General features: G+C 43.7%; 1 protein-coding gene across 1 annotated transcript in view; it reads left to right on the top strand.

Moving 5' to 3' along the window:
- The first annotated feature begins 2,578 nt into the window (after nt 1-2,578).
- Nucleotides 2,579-17,626, top strand: part of LOC120981778 (serine/threonine-protein kinase PAK 6-like) — a 44,627-nt gene continuing 29,579 nt past the window's right edge. Inside the window, exon 1 of the mRNA XM_040411482.1 lies at nt 2,579-2,696. The gene's annotated coding sequence lies outside the window, so the exon portion shown is untranslated. The remainder of the gene's footprint in view (nt 2,697-17,626) is intronic.

The raw sequence follows: 17,626 nt of genomic DNA, 5'->3' as shown, positions 1-17,626 counted from the left end.
GTCTCTATGAGCTTGTCACATCTTACCACTGGGATTTTTGCCCATTCCTCCTTGCAAAACTGTTCCAGCTCCTTCAAGTTGAATGGTTTGCGCTTGTGAACAGCAATCTTTCAGTCTGACCACAGATTTTCTATTGGATTGAGATCTGGGCTTTGACTAGGCCATTCCAACACATTTACATGTTTCCCTGTAAACCACTCAAGTGTTGCTTTAGCCGTGTGTTTGGGGTCATTGTCCTGCTGGAAGGTGAACTTCCGTCCTAGCCTCAGATCACGCACAGAGTGGTACAGGTTTTGCTCAAGAATATCCCTGTATTTAGCACCATCCATCTTTCCCTCAACTCTGACCAGTTTCCCAGTCCCATGCGCCAGACACAGCATTTTCTTTGATGTCCGAAAAGTTAAATTTTAGTCTCATCAGACCAGAGCACCTTCCTCCATACATTTTGGGAGTCTCCCACATGCCTTTTCGCAAACTCACAACGCGCCTTTTTGTTTTTAGCTGAAAGTAATGGCTTTCTTCTGGTCACTCTGCCATAAAGCCCAGCTCTATGGAGCGTACGGCTTATTGTCGTCCTATGTACAGATCTCCAGTCTCTGCTGTGGAACTCTGCAGCTCCTCCAGGGTCACCTTAGGTCTCTGTGCTGCCTCTCTGATTAATGCCCTCCTTGCCCGGTCCGTGAGTTTTGTTGGGCGGCCGTCTCTTGGCAGGTTTGCTGTTTTCATTTCCATTTGGTTATGATAGATTTGATGGCAATCCTGGGGATCATCAAAGATTTGGATATTTTTTTATAACCTAACCCTGACTTGTACTTCTCCACAACATTGTCTCTTACTTGTTTGGAGAGTTCCTTGGTCTTCATGGCAGTGTTTGGTTAGTGATGCCTCTTGCTTAGGTGTTGCAGCCTCTGGGGCCTTTCAAAAAAGGTGTGCATATGTAATGACAGATGATGTGACACTTAGATTGTACACAGGTGGACATCATGTCACTAATTATGTGACTTCTGAAGGTAATTGGTTGCACCAGAGCTTTTTATGGGCTTCCTAACAAAGGGGGTGAATACATACGCACATGGCAATTTTCTGTTTTCTCTTTCTAAACAATAGTTTTATTTATATATTTTTCTCATTTCACTTCACCGACTTAGACTATTGTGTTCTGATCCATCACATAACATTCAGATTAACAAAACATTGAACTTAAGGCTGTAATGTAACAAAATACGAAAAAAGTCAAGGGGGTGAATACTTTTGCAAGGCACTGTACATGTAATGCATGGATAGATTTGAAGCTAAAAAAGAAAATTCTGGGGGAGATTTATCAGAACTGGTGTAAAGTAGAACTTGCTTAGTTGCCCATAGCAACCAATCAGATTCTGACAGCTCCTTTGGAAAATCAAAGGTTGTATCTGATTGGTTGCTATGGGCAACTAAGCAAGTTCTACTTTACACCAGTTTGATAAATCTCCCCCTCTGACTTTCCAACCCAGCCTGGCAGCTGGCGGCAGGGGCAGACTGGGAAATGAAAGTGTCCCTGGAAAAAAAAAAAGGAAAAGTGGCCCCATGTTGATGCAGAGGATTGACAGAAGGTGGGGCGATACAATTACTCGAGGTCAGGAATACCACAACGCAAAAACTATACACCACAATGCATAACAATATATTGCCCCAAAACCATCCCTCTGTGGTGGCCATAAATTGTCCTCCTCTTCCAGTTGTCTCTAAGATATGGAACAGGAGCAGTGTCGGACTGGGGTGTCTAGGACCCACCAGTAAAATGTATTTTGGGGGCCCACCGTACTGATACATTCAAATATTACCTGCTCACACAGCTACCAGATGATTGAATATGGGGGTCCCTGCAGCAACGTTAAGAAGGTAGGTCCTGGGGAGAAGAGGACACTGGTCATCTCAGCTCTGGGGAGTTTCTTTAATAATCAATCAAGTTTTTATATGAGCATAGGCTGGATGAGGCTCTGTACATTAAATATATGTATGTAGTACAGTAAGTCTACTGTGTTATGTGCCACTTGTGCAGGGGGTAGGAGCTTGGGGGCCCACTGGGGGATTCAGGAGGTTTAGGAGATGAGATATGGGCCACAGCAGCAGAATTCAGGAGGTTATGTGTGGTCACTATCTGGGTACATGAGAACCTGATTCCCACAGCCAGTGGCAGAGAGGAGGGCTTGGGTGGACCCCTGGGCATCGGCCCACCAGAAAATTTCCCTGGAGGGTCTATGGCCAATCCACCCCAACCCCCTGCAGTTTTAGAAGCCAAAATCAGGAGTGGATCATAAAAGGAGAAAAATTTGAAAGGACAGATAGGACTTCTCCTCTCTTTTGAATTCACACTTGGTTTTGGCTTCTAAAACTGCATCAGAAAACCGGTGTGGTCATACCCTTATAGATTATAATGAACTAGTAATCTCCCCTGAGATCTTGTGAAGCCCGAGAAGAGTGCAGCATGCATGTCAGTTTGTGAGACATCTGCAAACCTCCTATACCTGTCTAAGATACGCCCCACCCTGTAATCAAACCTAGCGAGGTTAAAAAAAAAATGTACAAACATGTCAGGTTTCCTCTCTCCACCCCACTCTCCCATGCTCTCTCCTTCCTTCTCCGTCTTCCTGTGCCCACATTGCCGGAGTGAGTGGATTATTTTATGCCAGTGATCAGGTGCCTCCTGCTGTCCTCAGGTAAGTGACTACTTTCCTTCTCAGCACGGTGGGTTTGTCTTGAGATTTTGCCTAGTTCCTCATTGTCTGCCCGGTGTATACTTTCATTGTCTGTAGGATTTTTGGCTTTTTAACGCCAGTAGCTCCAGAGTGCAGTAGAAGTACGGAGAGGGCACATGGTATCCCGGTAGAAAGATCCTAGTCTGGCTCACGAGATTACAGGGGCCAGAGACGTGACATCCAGCTATACTGCCTGTTGTAACATGCTGGGTCTGTCTTGTAGGTATTTAGTGTCATCAGTTATACCGCAACAGTTATGCATTTTCTGCTAAAAGGTTGTGAATCTAAGGGCTGATTTACACGACCATGCTCGTTCTGGGAAACGCGGCAAGTGTGTCGGACGCATCTCCTGGAATGACCGAGGCTCCCCTGACCTGAACTGAATGAATCATAGTCATTTATGATACACTCAGTACACATCTAATGGCGGGATTATTGCACATGACGATGTGAGTACAGTATAAGAGACCCGCTACCAGACAGGAACTGACTGTATCATAAATCAGTATGATGCAGTCAGTTCGGGTCCAGGAGACGCTGCCTACACACGGTCATCACTATACCAACCGGATGGATTGTGATTATCCGAATGCTGGGACCACCTTCGAACCTGAGGGGCCCACGAGTCCCTACTCTTAATTAGTGATGAGCGGCAGGGGCAATATTCGAATTTGCAATATTTCGCAAATATTTGGGCGAATATTCACCATATATTCGAGAATTCGCGAATTCATGATCTCTAAGCGTTATTTTCTGATTACAAATATATTTTGCGATATTCTAAATATTAGCGAATTCTCGAAGTGCCGATATTCGCCATTAAAATTCGCAATTCGATTATTCGTTATCAACACTACTCTTAATGGGGCAGTAGTGTGCATGTCAGTCCACCGCTGTGTTCATGTCTATGGGACCAGACCTCCCAAGTTTTGAAAAACCCAAGGAGGGACATCAATATAAAGCCACATGCGCATGATCGTATGTATTTTGCGGTCCGCAAATTGCAGATCTGCAAAACATAGATATAGTCCGTGTTGCATTCGTTATCTTAGGCGGACCCATTGACTTCAGTGGGTCCGTGGCCTTCATTTTGTGCTCAAGTATAAGACGCGTTCTATCATTTTGCAGAATGTCCATACACATGCGGAAAGCACACAGATCATCCGTGTACTTTCCGCATCCGTCAGTTCCGCAAAAAGATATAATGTATCTGCAAAATGCGCACCACGGACCCACTGAAGTCAACAATGCATAAAATAAATTGCAGATTAGCCCAACTGTAAGAGGCTATGGGTACATCCACGTGTACTGGAAATTTCCCCGAAAGAAGCCTGTGTGGCGAAACGGCGTTGGAAGGAGGTGTGTGCTGTCCGCATCCGTTGCCGCAAAAATTATGAGTCCGGTCCTATTCTTGTCCATTTTGCGGGCAAGAATAGGCATTTCTATAAAGGGCCGTCCGCTCCGCAAATTGTGGAAGGCACACGGGCGGCATCCATGTTTCAGCCCCAACGCTGTGGATTTGCTGCATAAAAATCTGCAAAGGCAAATCCAAAGCTAATCAGTCAGGTGTGCACATGAGCGTGTGCTCCCCTGTGCCCGTGCTGCGCAAATGGTGGTCCGCAATACACTGGCACTGCTGATTGCAGATGCGGACCCATTGACTTGAATGGTTCCGCGATCCGCAGAAAATAGGGCGTTCTATTTTTTTGTGGGGCAGAGCCACGGATTGAAATCCCACGGGAGGGCGTTCCGTAGTGCTGTATCTTGAGGATTGCGCACCCATTCAAGTCAACGGGTCCGGAGAGCGCACAGCCGACACGCTGTTTGCCATTCGCAATATGGACACGGGGCATACATGCTTGTACGCATGAGCCCTAAACCTCGTTAAAAAATAAAAATACATACGGTATATATACTTGTGTGTCCTGCATTTCATATTTCACTTTAACCTTCAGTTAACATCTGAAACTGGCATTTTTACCACAAAAAAAACCTAAACAAAACGCTAAAAGCACAGAAATGAAGAAAATTCCAGTAAAATCCTGTGTGTGAGAGCAGCCTCAATAGTGTAGATGTAAGGGCTCATTATACAATATCGCTGTATAAACTTCAGTGTCAATAGGGTGTCTCCTGGTTTCAGACCTTTGCTCCTTATGTACATAAAAGATAAAAACTGCAGCGTAACCGCAGGAGAACAATTGTACAAGACCCTTTTTCATTGTGCAGCTTTAACGTGGGTGACTTTTGTAGACTAGTGACAGACCCGTCACATATTGCAATCCGCGTATAATACTGTGCGTGATAATATTATATACATGATTTGCTTGTTTTCTATCTTTGTGCTTTACTTTCTTACCTTAGTTTCTGTATACGGCACAGCAGCAGTATAGCTGTAGTTATGTTGCTCTTGGTTGCTAAGCAACCATTGTACGCAGCGTTGTGCTGGCAGTTCTAGTAGTTTTCAACTTTCTTTAAAGGGAACCTGTCACCAAAAAAACGCTTACTAAGCTGTTAATAGTACCTTATAGTGCTGCATAGTAGTTTCCTAATGCACTTTTCCATCGTTTAGCCGCATCTAGCCTTGAGAAATCGATGTTTTATTCAGCCGCTGCCCCCTGCTTCAAGTCAGGTTTGAAGTCAAGGGGGCAGCGGCCCAGGCGTCTCCAATGCTGCTCTCCCCGCCTCCCGCCGCCTTTATTGACACGCCGGATCTCAGTGCCGGGACCGCGCTCCCAGCCCGCACGCGCAGTAAAGGGCTGCTGTAGCGCGATCCTGGCTCCGGCTCGTACACTCAGCCGGCTTCAGTTTCGCTACTGCGCATGGGCCCGCCAGCCTTACATACTAGCGCAGTTACAGAAGATGCCGGGCGCATGCGCAGTAGCGAAACTGAAGCCGGCTGAGTGTACGAGCCGGAGCCGGGATCGCGCTACAGCAGCCCTTTACTGCGCATGCGGGCTGGGAGCGCGGTCCCGGCACTGAGATCCGGCGTGTCAATAAAGGCGGCGGGAGGCGGGGAGAGCAGCATTGGAGACGCCTGGGCCGCTGCCCCCTTGACTTCAAACCTGACTTGAAGCAGGGGGCAGCGGCTGAATAAAACATCGATTTCTCAAGGCTAGATGCGGCTAAACGATGGAAAAGTGCATTAGGAAACTACTATGCAGCACTATAAGGTACTATTAACAGCTTAGTAAGCGTTTTTTTGGTGACAGGTTCCCTTTAAGCGGTTATCCCAGGAATAAAAAAAAACAAAAAACATAATTTTAATGTAAAAATGCTGGTTTCCAGTGTAATTTTCAGCTTGTTTTCTTTTTTTTTAGGCTAGGGCTACACTGCAACTTTTTGTAGCGTGACTGATTGATAGGGGGTGGGTGGGGGGGGGGTCGCTGGTGAGAGATTCCCTGCAAAATCAAACTGTTTGTATGGACACATAGCTGTGGTTCACCTGATGAAAATGCTGTCTGTTTTTTGTTGATACAAGGCTCCGTTCCTGAGTTATGCTACTTTTTCTTAATATGCAAATTGGATCTTTGGTGCAATGAAGGGGCCACCTTTGCTCTTGTTGCACACAAGCTCAGCTTTTTGCTGTGGGCAGACTGCTTTACCAGTGAGGGAGGGGATAGATATAAAAAGGAGCGAAGCTTGGGTGCAATGAGAGCAAGGGTGACACCCTCATTGCACCAAAGGCCTAATTTGCATATTAAGAAAAAGTATGATAAAGTATTTTTGTGAACTGCAGCTGTCGCTCGATAGTTAAAATCAATCAGTCCGGACATACACTATTTTTTTGCGGTGCGGAGGCACGGACAGAAAGCTCACAGAAGCGCTCCGTAGTGCTGCCATGGGCTTCCGTTCCAAGCCTCCGCACCATATCTGGCGGTTTGCCGACCAATTCAAGTGAATGAGTCCGCATCTGTAATACAGAGTGCACACGGCCGGTGCCCGTATATTGCAGACCTTCCGTTTGCGGTCCACAATACGGGCAGGGACCGCCTTAGTCTCATGCCTGTTCACACAACCATAGATAGTACATTTTTTCATCTCCCGTCTCTAGCAAAAATTGTACAATGGAACATGGACTGAATAGTGGGCTGTGTGAGGATGGAAGATCGCTACTGTGAATGTTCATGTAAATGTTCATTCTCAATAATTTTCCTCCTAATCTGGCAATGTGAGAGGGCCCAGTCTATGTGTGGATCCCATGCATTACATGATTCATTTCCCTTGGTGTGGTTTTCCACCAAGCTGTGAATACATCCAAATACAAGATAGTACTATAAAATATCTAATGGAAATTATCAGTATTTCAGCGTTTGTACCTTACAGGACCTTTCCTCAGGCCCTGCTGTTGCTTGACAAAGGCCCTGTGAGGCCAAAATGTTGTAATTGCATCAAGATGAGATAAATATTGATATTTTGCTCAGACTTCTTTGACTTTGGGACCAAACGTAAACTGTATGGGGACAAAAATCGTATTAACGATCATTCGTTCCCAAAAAGTACAATGATTGGCAAATGTAAATGGCAGTTAATGAGCACCGACTGGCTTGCTATATTGGTGTTGATTGGTGCTTGGTAGAAGCAGAAGATCTGCCCATGTAAAAGGACTTTTAGGGTACAGCCACATGATCAGGTTTTTAGATGAGGTTTTGGAAGCCAAAACCAGGATTGAATTAAGAAAATAGGAGAAGTCTTATCTATCCTTTATACCCTTTCTCCTTTTATGACCCACTCCTGGTTTTGGCTTCCTAACCTTCATCCAGATACCTGACCATGTGGGCGTACCTTTATGCTGGCCCATACAGTAGAGGTTTCAGGTCTCTAAATGTATTGTCCTTCACGGTTATACATTATAAAGAGAAACTGAGAAACCCCTTCCTCCCAGAATCCGGATGTAGCTCAATGGAGGCTATCAGGATATTCTTCATAACATACAGCACTAATAACTTTTTAGCCCTAATGAATCTGATGAAGATACCTTCAGCTCTGAACAGATCACTCACTGTTTGCTTTGTTTCTATGCTTTTCCTCCATCCTCAATTCCAGAGGCTGGGGTATCCGAAGCTGTCCTGCATTTTACCTGAGTTGGCTGTTGTGATATGGAGTAGTAAGATTAATTTTTGGGCAGCCAAAGTCAAGAAAACATAGTTATTCAGTGGGCTAGTTCCTTAGGAATTGCTGCCTCTTACCCCAGCTGTCCAGCAAGACCTACCATAGTTAATAAGGGTTTCTGCTCAGTGTCAGCGCTCTCTATGTGGGATTGGTTCCCATCAGAACATAGCAAGGAACCTCTCCCAAGCTTTTATTTTTTTAATAAGGTTCTAATGAGAGGTTCATGGCTAAAAATATATACTTCTCTTACATGGAGCCATATTACAGTCAACTGAAAGTGGTCTATGTCTCCAGTGGTTTCTTACCCCTTTAAGTTGTGCCTAGAGGTCACTTGGCCATAGGTGTACTGTAACTACAGTTTTAGCAGACATAGCTACTTCTACAGACCAAGAGGTTACGATGTTGAAGGAGAATTGCCATTTTTCATCTTTGGACAAACATTTGGAACCCCAACCTTAAAATGCCTAATGTACTTTCAAACATTGACTTTGCTTTGGTGGTCCTATGAGTTCTTGGCTTTATGCACTTGCATGTATCTGCCTGTCTGCATCTGCTTTGTTCTGAAGACGTCTGCTGCTGTTTTACCCCTGCTATTAAAGAACATCTGTCACCCTTTACCGTAAATGAGAATTGGTGGTCACTACAAGTATATAATTATAGCAGTGGTTATCAACCTGTTCACGCCAAGTACTCCCTAGTGACTGAAAATTCAAACCAAGTACCCCCAAGGAATCAAACAGGGATAAATAAGGCTATTCTCATGCTGCTGTCATAGCCTATTCTGCAGTTCTTTCAGATTTGACAGAAAGAATAGCGCAGCATGCATCACTAATCTTCCTATCAAAATGACAGACAATGAATGATGAATAACTTACTACTACTACTTATTCTGCACTACCAAACCTACAGGAGAAAACAGTGCTGCATACCTCTTACATCCAGTGATGTCTTCTCTGATATACATATTCTTTTTCCTCATCTTCTCCATTCGGACCAGACCACCATGATGATTTCTTTCAGCCATCTCTTGTCTCTACAGAGTTTGTCACACAGACATTTTAGGTTTCTACTTTTCAATCATCATCCCCACCTTCTGTACACCCCATCCTGACACCCCCAATACTATTCTGAAGAAACAGGTAGGTTGCCTAAAAATACTAGTACCACACAGTTGGTACTTGCCTCACAGTGCCCCCAGAAATAATTGCGCCCAGCAAATAGTAATAGTGACAGTAATAGTGCTAAGCTGAAACTATGCCAGGGTGTCCCCACAGTAATAGTGCTCTCACAAGTCAATAGTAATAATTCTCTCCAAATGACTTTTAACTTTGCTAGCACTCCATAGTAGGAGGTGCAGGCAAAATTAATATGACTGTTGAAGTTGAGGGCTGGTGTACAGAGTTTCTCTGAGTTGGGGCCCAGCAGTGGGGATAGAGGAGCATAATGACAACAACACTGACCTGGGCAGCGAGCTGAGTGGGGCAAGGATGGCTGCTAGAGACAGTAGCACTGAGACGCAATTTATTGTTTTATTATTGTATTTTACTCATTTTGAGCTAAAAATCATTTTTTCAAGTGGTTTTTATTAAAAACTTTCAGCCCCTTTCTCTGTACAGCCATGAGATTCTCTAGTACTAGGCTCTGTGTTCATACTGTTATCTCTGATCTCCTGACTTCATAAACACTCATTATAGTTCATGTCTTATTTGTCTGGTAAGAATATGGCTTAAATAAGTGTTTATCAAAGATGAGAGATATACATCCAGTGGCAGTAAGGTGCTCACAGCTAGGCAAGGAGTTAACCATTTATGATAAAAATTGCTGAAATTTTTTGATAAAAAATTATTTTAGCTCGAAATTAGTACAATGCATTCATAATAAAAAATTGTCCCTGAGGGTTAAAAGAGGGAGGGTAGACTTACCTGTTAAGCCTGCCGTCCCTTAAAGGCTCATGTGCTGAAGTTCCCTAACAGCCAGTAAGGAAACTTGCTGAAGGCTAGGGTGAGCCGTAGATGAGCTGTTTTTTCTTCAGTTCTAGTGTCAGCACAGACCCCTCAGGGCTGTGGTTGTACCACGCCTTGAGAACCACTGCTTTATAGCGATCAGCACTTCTGTTGACAGCAAATGATAAAAAATTGCGACCCTCCAGGGGGCCTTGCAAAGGCTTCCTGTAGAACAATGTCATAGTCTCCATAACTATTAATATCTCTATGAATGTATAAAGTTGACCCTACACATTGTATAATTGTTGACTGGATCCACCAATTTCAAGCGGGTTGGAGGTGACCATCTAATGTGCATACAGCAATTGTATGCTCCGCTTTGGTTTATGTAGTATATCAAGCCTTTCTTGATGAGCTTTATTTGTTCTCCAATTTCATTTGTGTTATCTGCGCATCACAGAGATTACGGTCAAGGAGATGACTATTACAAATCACGTGTTACTGTGAGTACTTTGGCTTGGTTATTATAGTATGACTAGAAGCCCGCTTTCACGTGAATAGCAGGTAAGTGCAAAAGTCTATCTATATAGTGCTCCAGACAAGATCTGAAGGGAAATTTCTTGGTGGGCCTGAAGCCACCTGAGTCCTCCTCACAACAGCCGCTGGCCAGGTACATAACAATCTGATGCACTCAGCATTAATTAATGGTGGGGTCATCAGGTATTTATATACCTGGCCAGTGGCCATGTGTCCTCCTGAATTCAACTGTATCACTGTCCTCATAGGGCAGTATGGTCATAGGGCAGTATTTTGTGTTGCACTAAGGTATTGTTACTAGACCGCCCCTGGCAGAAACGACTGCCTCCTGAGCAGTAATATGAAGAGAACTGATGCAGAAAGGACACCCCCCTGAGCTGTGATTGGAAAAAAGCTGCAGCATGAAGGACATTTGAGCAATGAATGGGGAGATCTCTGGATCCATGTGAGGTACAGGGCTGGTTCTAGCTTTGTTAGGAGATTGTCATCTACTATAGGATGACATTTTTTTACATTAATCATGGGATAACCCCCTTTAATTAAAAAAGTGCAGCAGCCATATATTACTTTAAAGTCTATAGTAAAATACTGTAAAGGATCTGGTCCCATTTTTGCCACTAAGTATATGGCTCCCACACAGAGCTGTAATACAGCCGTGTGAATAAAGACTTTACAAGGTCAGCATTTCAGATAAGAAAAGTCTCTTTCCCCTTGAAATTTTCAGTTTCCATGGCAATGCACTGTGGTAAATGCTGAACTTCTACTGTATGTATCTTCTGTGCAACAGAATTCCCATTAGAGGTCAGATAAGTCTTGTCCAAATCTAAATATTTCTGTAAAGGCGGATTCTTTATATCCCTGATCCCGGAATGATGTATTTGTAGCAAGGTCTATGACCTCTGTCATAGTGTCATGACGTGGGCATGTACGGCTGCCAATGGAACTGGTTCTCCTGTATTTATTGATGATGTGACTGCTGACAAAAGCAGCAGGGTGAATTCTGAAGTGTTTCGGGCAATATTATCTGCTCATATTCAGCCAAATGCTTCAGAACTCATTGGACGGCGCTTCACAGTGCAGATGGACAATGACCCAAAGCATACTGCAAAAGCAACCAAAGAGTTTTTTAAGGGAAAGAAGTGGAATGTTATGCAATGGCCAAGTCAATCACCTGACCTGAATCCGATTAAGCATGCATTTCACTTGCTGAAGACAAAACTGAAGGGAAAATGCCCCAAGAACAAGCAGGAACTGAAGACAGTTGCAGTAGAGGCCTGGCAGAGCATCACCAGGGATGAAAACCAGCGTCTGGTGATGTCTATGCGTTCCAGACTTCAGGCTGTAATTGACTGCAAAGGATTTCCAACCAAGTATTAAAAAGTGAAAGTTAGATTTATGATTATTATTCTGTCCCATTACTTTTGGTCCCTTAACAAGTGGGAGGCACATATGCAAACTGTTGTAATTCCTGCACCGGTCACCTGATTTGGATGTAAATACCCTCAAATTAAAGCTGACAGTCTGCAGGTAAAGCACATCTTGTTTGTTTCATTTCAAATCCATTGTGGTGGTGTATAGAGCCAAAAATGTTAGAATTGTGTCCATGTCCCAATATTTATAGACCTGACTGTATATATAAGTAGAGGTCATTTTCCTATAGATAAGGTCGGAAATTGTGTAGATTGTTGTGATTAGCATTGGCTTTATAGTCGGAGGTGTTGGGGACCATTGACATGGGTCAAAACACATGGAGTGATTGGGAACAAACTGTTTGCACCCCATGATTGCCCCCTCCTTCCAATGCATTCATAAGCAGCAATCCTTCCCTCTGTATGGGAATGAGCTAACCCTAGGATATCTTCTCACTGAGCATCCGACAAGCTACCAACATCTTTTTCCCACCTTTTGTGGATACCCAGGGGAAAGTCCTTCAAGAATTCGAGCAGAAAGGAGCAATATGTTTAGAAATATATCACCTTTAACTGCTCCAGATGCCACCACGGAGTCCAACGTTTGATAAGACCAATATTCCACTCGGTTGGACCTAGATTGCTCATCCACTGCATGCCTCAAATATTTCTGAAAATGCTGACAGTACCTGAAGAACATATGCTCGTTAATCGTGTGACTGGCAGCACCTTTACGAGATGCAATTATCTGGAATGGACGATATAGCATGTTGATTGGCGCTCATCTAGCTCCAGTGACCAAATAATAGCTAATGCGATCATTCATTTTCATTATTCTTTCATTACAATTCCATTATAGTTTATTGTTGTTGGCATCACATTCCTGATTACACAGGATGATGTACTGATCACAAATGATGATCGTAATGTCAAGTGTTTGGTCATTTGCTGTTTGATTATCGGACATGTTTACACTGGGCATTGGTATCAGGAACGAGTTCTTAAGAACAACAATTAGACTGATCATTGCTCTATGTAAAAGGGCCTTAAAGGGTTTGTCCTAGACTTTGATGTTGATGACCTGTCCTTATATCGGCATCAATATCTGATTGGTAGGGGTCTAATTCCTGGTATCCATGCCGATCAGCTGTTTGAAAAAGCTCCGGTAAGCACTGGGGCCTCTTCCTAGTCCAATGACGTCACATCCACCAGTCACGTGGCCTAGATGTATCTCAGTTCCATTGAAGTTAATCGGTCTGAGTTGCAAAACCAAGCACAGTCATTATAAAATGTGCCGCCTCTTCAGACGAAGAGCGCCTTTAACTTGAAGCTCTTGGGCCCCAATGCAAAATCTGAAATGGAGCCCCCATTGGTCTTCTTGTGTGTCAGAGGTGCATTTGGGCCCCCTCAGGCAGCGGGTTTGATTGGTACCTTAGCACCCTCTATAGCTACTCCCCTGTATAGAGTCTGTAAAAAATGCAAACTTTGGAGAGTATTTCTCATTGAAAACAATGGGACGCTGAATTATATAGCTTTTGAGGTATATTACAGAGCGTAAGATGGGCATTTTACGTGCGGAAATACACGGCGTGTTTTGCCGTGTGAACATGGTCTCATCATATAGCTCTAGTACTTTATGTACACAATGGTTGTGAATGGACTGTCACATATTAACAAGGCATATATGAATTCGCTGGTCATACGTCAAATCGGGTCATTTAAATGGGAGCCACGTGTTATGTTTTAATAGCTAATATTGGCCATATATGAGGTTACAAAGTGATATCTATCTGTTCTTTAGAATTCGCACTTCTCGCCCTGATAAAGGGTTCATGAAGAGAAATGTTCTGTATGTAACTGAGCGCTCTAGGACATGTCCTTTTTTTCCACGCAGGGTTACATGGTAATGACAGAATTTGTTGTCACTTGTCTTAATGGCGGCTCGCCATACAGTCCTGAGCATTGCAGCATCTGGATTGCTAACAGGATGATTTCTTTATCTTGTCTACGTCATTGTCTGCAAAGAAGTTCTTCAAAGCTATAAATGTAATTTTAGATATTTTAGAAAAAACTGATGGTAACTTGATCTTTAGGCCGAAGTCCATTGTGTTGAGTGCTTGAGGGGGGAGGGTATCTGGTGTCATCACCTATCTGTTTAGACTGTAGTCAGGATTTCCCACAAGAAACATCGATCACATACCAGTAAGATCTCCCAGAGAGGAATGGAGAGCACCCACATGTGTTCCAGGCCATTAAAAGGTAATGTGACCTCTGTGCTTATAATTAGTGGGTGTCCTACTGCTGGAATGACACATTTATCACATATTCCATAGATCATGATCACTATTAGCACCTGAAGCGATTTAAAGGGGTTTTATGAGACTTCCTCTGGATAGGTCATCACTATCTGATTGGTGGAGGTCCAGCAATGCCCATGAAGACTCTATCCAGAGGATAGGTCATCAGAATGAAAGTCTCAGAAAAAACCTTTTACGGTAAGTCTCATTATAAAACTGATAAACCTTAGAGCGTCTTTCTCCTTTCTCCTCATTGAAAGCACATACATGCTCAGCCGAGCCCAGGGTGTATGGTGAAGTCAGGAGAGATAACTGTTGGCTCTGAGGGAGCCTGGACCTTCTAAGCTGTCAAGCACTCGATAGCTTTATCATGCGGCTGACCTTATGCATGTAGATGTTTTCAGACTGCGATTACAAAATAGTTTGATGTCTTGTGGCTTATTAGGTCGAGGCTACATGGCGATCTTGACTTGCAAGTTGATGCAACTCCAGAATTGCAAAAAAATCCAGCAGGGTTGGATTTTTTTGTGAATCTCTGGAGGCTTCAGCTTGTGAGTGGCGTTGTGACCCCATTTATTTCTATGGCTGCACTGCTACACAGTGATCCTTGGTAGCATGGCGGGTGTCTTGGCCAAGATCGTCCTGTAGCCCCAGCTTTAGGGTCACATATTTAAAGGTGGTTGAAGGCACTACAAAATAAGTTAGTTTAGTGTCTTCACCTTCTAGAAGTTGGTAGCCCACCTTTCTCTTCCTGCAGACACAATGTACATTTTTTAAAATCTCTTCATCTCCAATAATAGTTATAAAACATAAAATACTGGATAGAAAATGCAATAAGAGGAACACAGTATTTCTGCAGTATTTCTTCTACAGTGTCTCTGTGAGACACCCACAAATTTGACCTGAAGAGGAGGCTGGGGTCTAAGAGCCATCTTAGGAGGGCAGTACATTTTTCGAAAATTGAAGTAACACTTGAATAAGTCAAACTCAAATATTAACAGTGCCAGCCACTTGCTCCGTCAGTAGTGCCACCACCTTTCATTCAGCCGCCTCATACTCCAGTCCCTAAGCTACCAATATTTATTGATAGGGGTCAAGGAAACAGTGCGTCCTCCTACTGTGACATTTTGGGTCATACATCCTAATACTCAGGATGGCTATTGATACGATATAAGGAAAGGGTTTTTCCATTATTAGCTCTGTGAGCTTTTATGTAAAATCCTGCTTCATCGGATAATATTGATTCAAGAGCAAACTCCCTATGGGTTGTAGTATATGGTGGGAAAGTCAATATGAAAATACTGATGGCTTTGTATAGATTAAGTACAAATACTAGAGGCTGAAGAAAATTTGTCTTGATGGACCTTTGGGAAAAGAGATAATTAATCTTTTGAATACATTGGGGCAGATTTACTAAGCCTGTAGATGGTGTCAACTAAAAGCCCTCATACACATTAGTGTATTGTCACTGAACCCACCAAGAAAGGGGAGTTCAGCGACAGTCTAATGTGTATGGGGAGCTCCCGACTCCCAAGGTGAATATTTTTGCCCAGTCCGTATGTTCCCCAGTAAGATATGTCACCACCAGAAGTGTCTGGCAGTATCTTTCTCCCCTCTCCGCACTGAATGCACATACATGTTCGGCCGAGCCCAACGCGTATGTGTATAGGGGAGCTAGGAAGAAGTTGAGAGAGAGAGTGGTCAGCCGAACAGCTATTGAATGTGTGTGGCTACCGTTGGACAGGCTGTCTAGACCTGCACCCAATTTATCACAGTGGCTCAGGCTGGATGACAAATGTGGCGCAGGGATAGACACTGTCTAAAGGACCTATTAGACTGGACAATTTTTGGGCTAATTATAGGGAACGAGGGTTTATAGGAATAATTAACCCACATAGTTGTGCCACTGATCAGCCGATAAACAAGCTGATTTGCATCCTTCATCAGGATTCACTTTGTGTTGGCGTGGGTAATAGGCTGATGCAAACGAGCGCTAATCAACATTCATCATCAATCAGTGCTTGTCCTGTAATACTGGAGCAGTAAAACTATACGTAAGGTTTTCTCCGCTCTCAAGGGCTGTATGGTGCCATCATGAACAATGCTTCTACGGTAGGGGTATCTCTACATTATGACTTTGTTACGGACAATGGTTGTGGAACCGGTGTGCCAACTAACCGGTTTGACTTTAGACTAGTCCTGAGGGCGTTATCCTGGCAGTCCCCTAATTTTCACCCTTTAACCCCTATACAGGGATGTGGGCTGAACCAGGCTCTGGACAGGCAGACAGAGTATATGCAAAACAAGGAAATAGAGGTATGGCCAGGGCAGACAGAACTAGGTCAGGGTACAGGAAATAGCTATAGGTAAACAGATGGTAGCAGGTGCTAATGGTTGAAAAACACACTTTAGCTCTATTTGGTCTTCTGATCTGTAAAATGGGGGACGCTATTTTGAACGATTCGTAAGGGACGAATCAGAAAACTTTCAGATTTGCCAAAATTTTATTTTTGGGGGAAATTCATGACAAATTCAGTTTGCATAGAATCGCTTCGCTAATGGTATTAAGATAGATGTGTGATAAGGTCTCATATGGCAGAACAATGGGCAGCACGGTGGCTCAGTGGTTAGCACTGGTGCCTTGAGGTGCCGGGGTCCTAGGTTCGAATCTGACCAAGGACAACATCTGCATGGAGTTTGTATGTTCTCCACCGGTTTCCTCCAAGTACTCCCACACTCCAAAGACATACTTATAGGGAACTTAGATTGTGATCCCCATTGGGGACAGCGTGATGCTAATGTCTGTAAAGCGCTGGGGAATATGTCAGCGCTATATAAGCGAGTAAAATAAATGAGTAAAATAACAGAACAAGGAGACAGCCTTGCTCACCGATGCACGATGCATTGATGTCCAGTCATGTGAGGCTGTGTATAGTATTCTAGCTCCATGTTTTTCACATTAACACTATGTGTATGCAGCACCAGAACATATTGCGGAATGACAATTGTCCTTTCTATTGTGTGGAGCAGGGCTACTGGAACTGGAACTGGAACTGAAATTCAGCCCTGGCATTTTAAAACAGACAGATCCACTTGCGCTGTGGTGAATGTGAAATATGTTTATGCGCCCCCTCCCCCCAGCTCCAGTGCTAATGGCATATGCAGTACCCCAGAATAGGGTCATTGCAAAAGGTTAATTGATGTTTTGTGGTTTGCTATAGTTGTGTACCTAATGGCATTGTATGGACAATTAAGGGTTAACACCTTGGGCCATCTTCAGGTTGCCAGGAGATGAACCTGAGTTTGCCTCTTGGTTGGTCAGTAGGCAGTGGAGAATCTAGCTCCTCAATGCAAGCTCCTCAATGCTAGGCCCAGCTCAGAGAACCTTCATCTCTGAAACTTATACAGCTAAGGAAGCTACTTTATCATAAAAAGTGCTCTGGAGAGAAGGAAAATAGTCAAGAATCTGCAAGGCCGTGCATTGGACAACCAGGTATTGTGCTAGTCTGGCCCAGTCCGGCCCGGGATGGGAGTCCGAAAAATACAAAATGCACATGGAAGGGAACCCATATTATATGGATCCATGGTTTGTGAAT

This window comes from Bufo bufo, chromosome 11, assembly GCF_905171765.1.
Source record: "Bufo bufo chromosome 11, aBufBuf1.1, whole genome shotgun sequence".
Lineage (NCBI taxonomy): Eukaryota > Metazoa > Chordata > Amphibia > Anura > Bufonidae > Bufo > Bufo bufo.
Note: the sequence above shows the minus strand (reverse complement) of the source record. Positions and strands in the feature narration are given on the sequence as shown.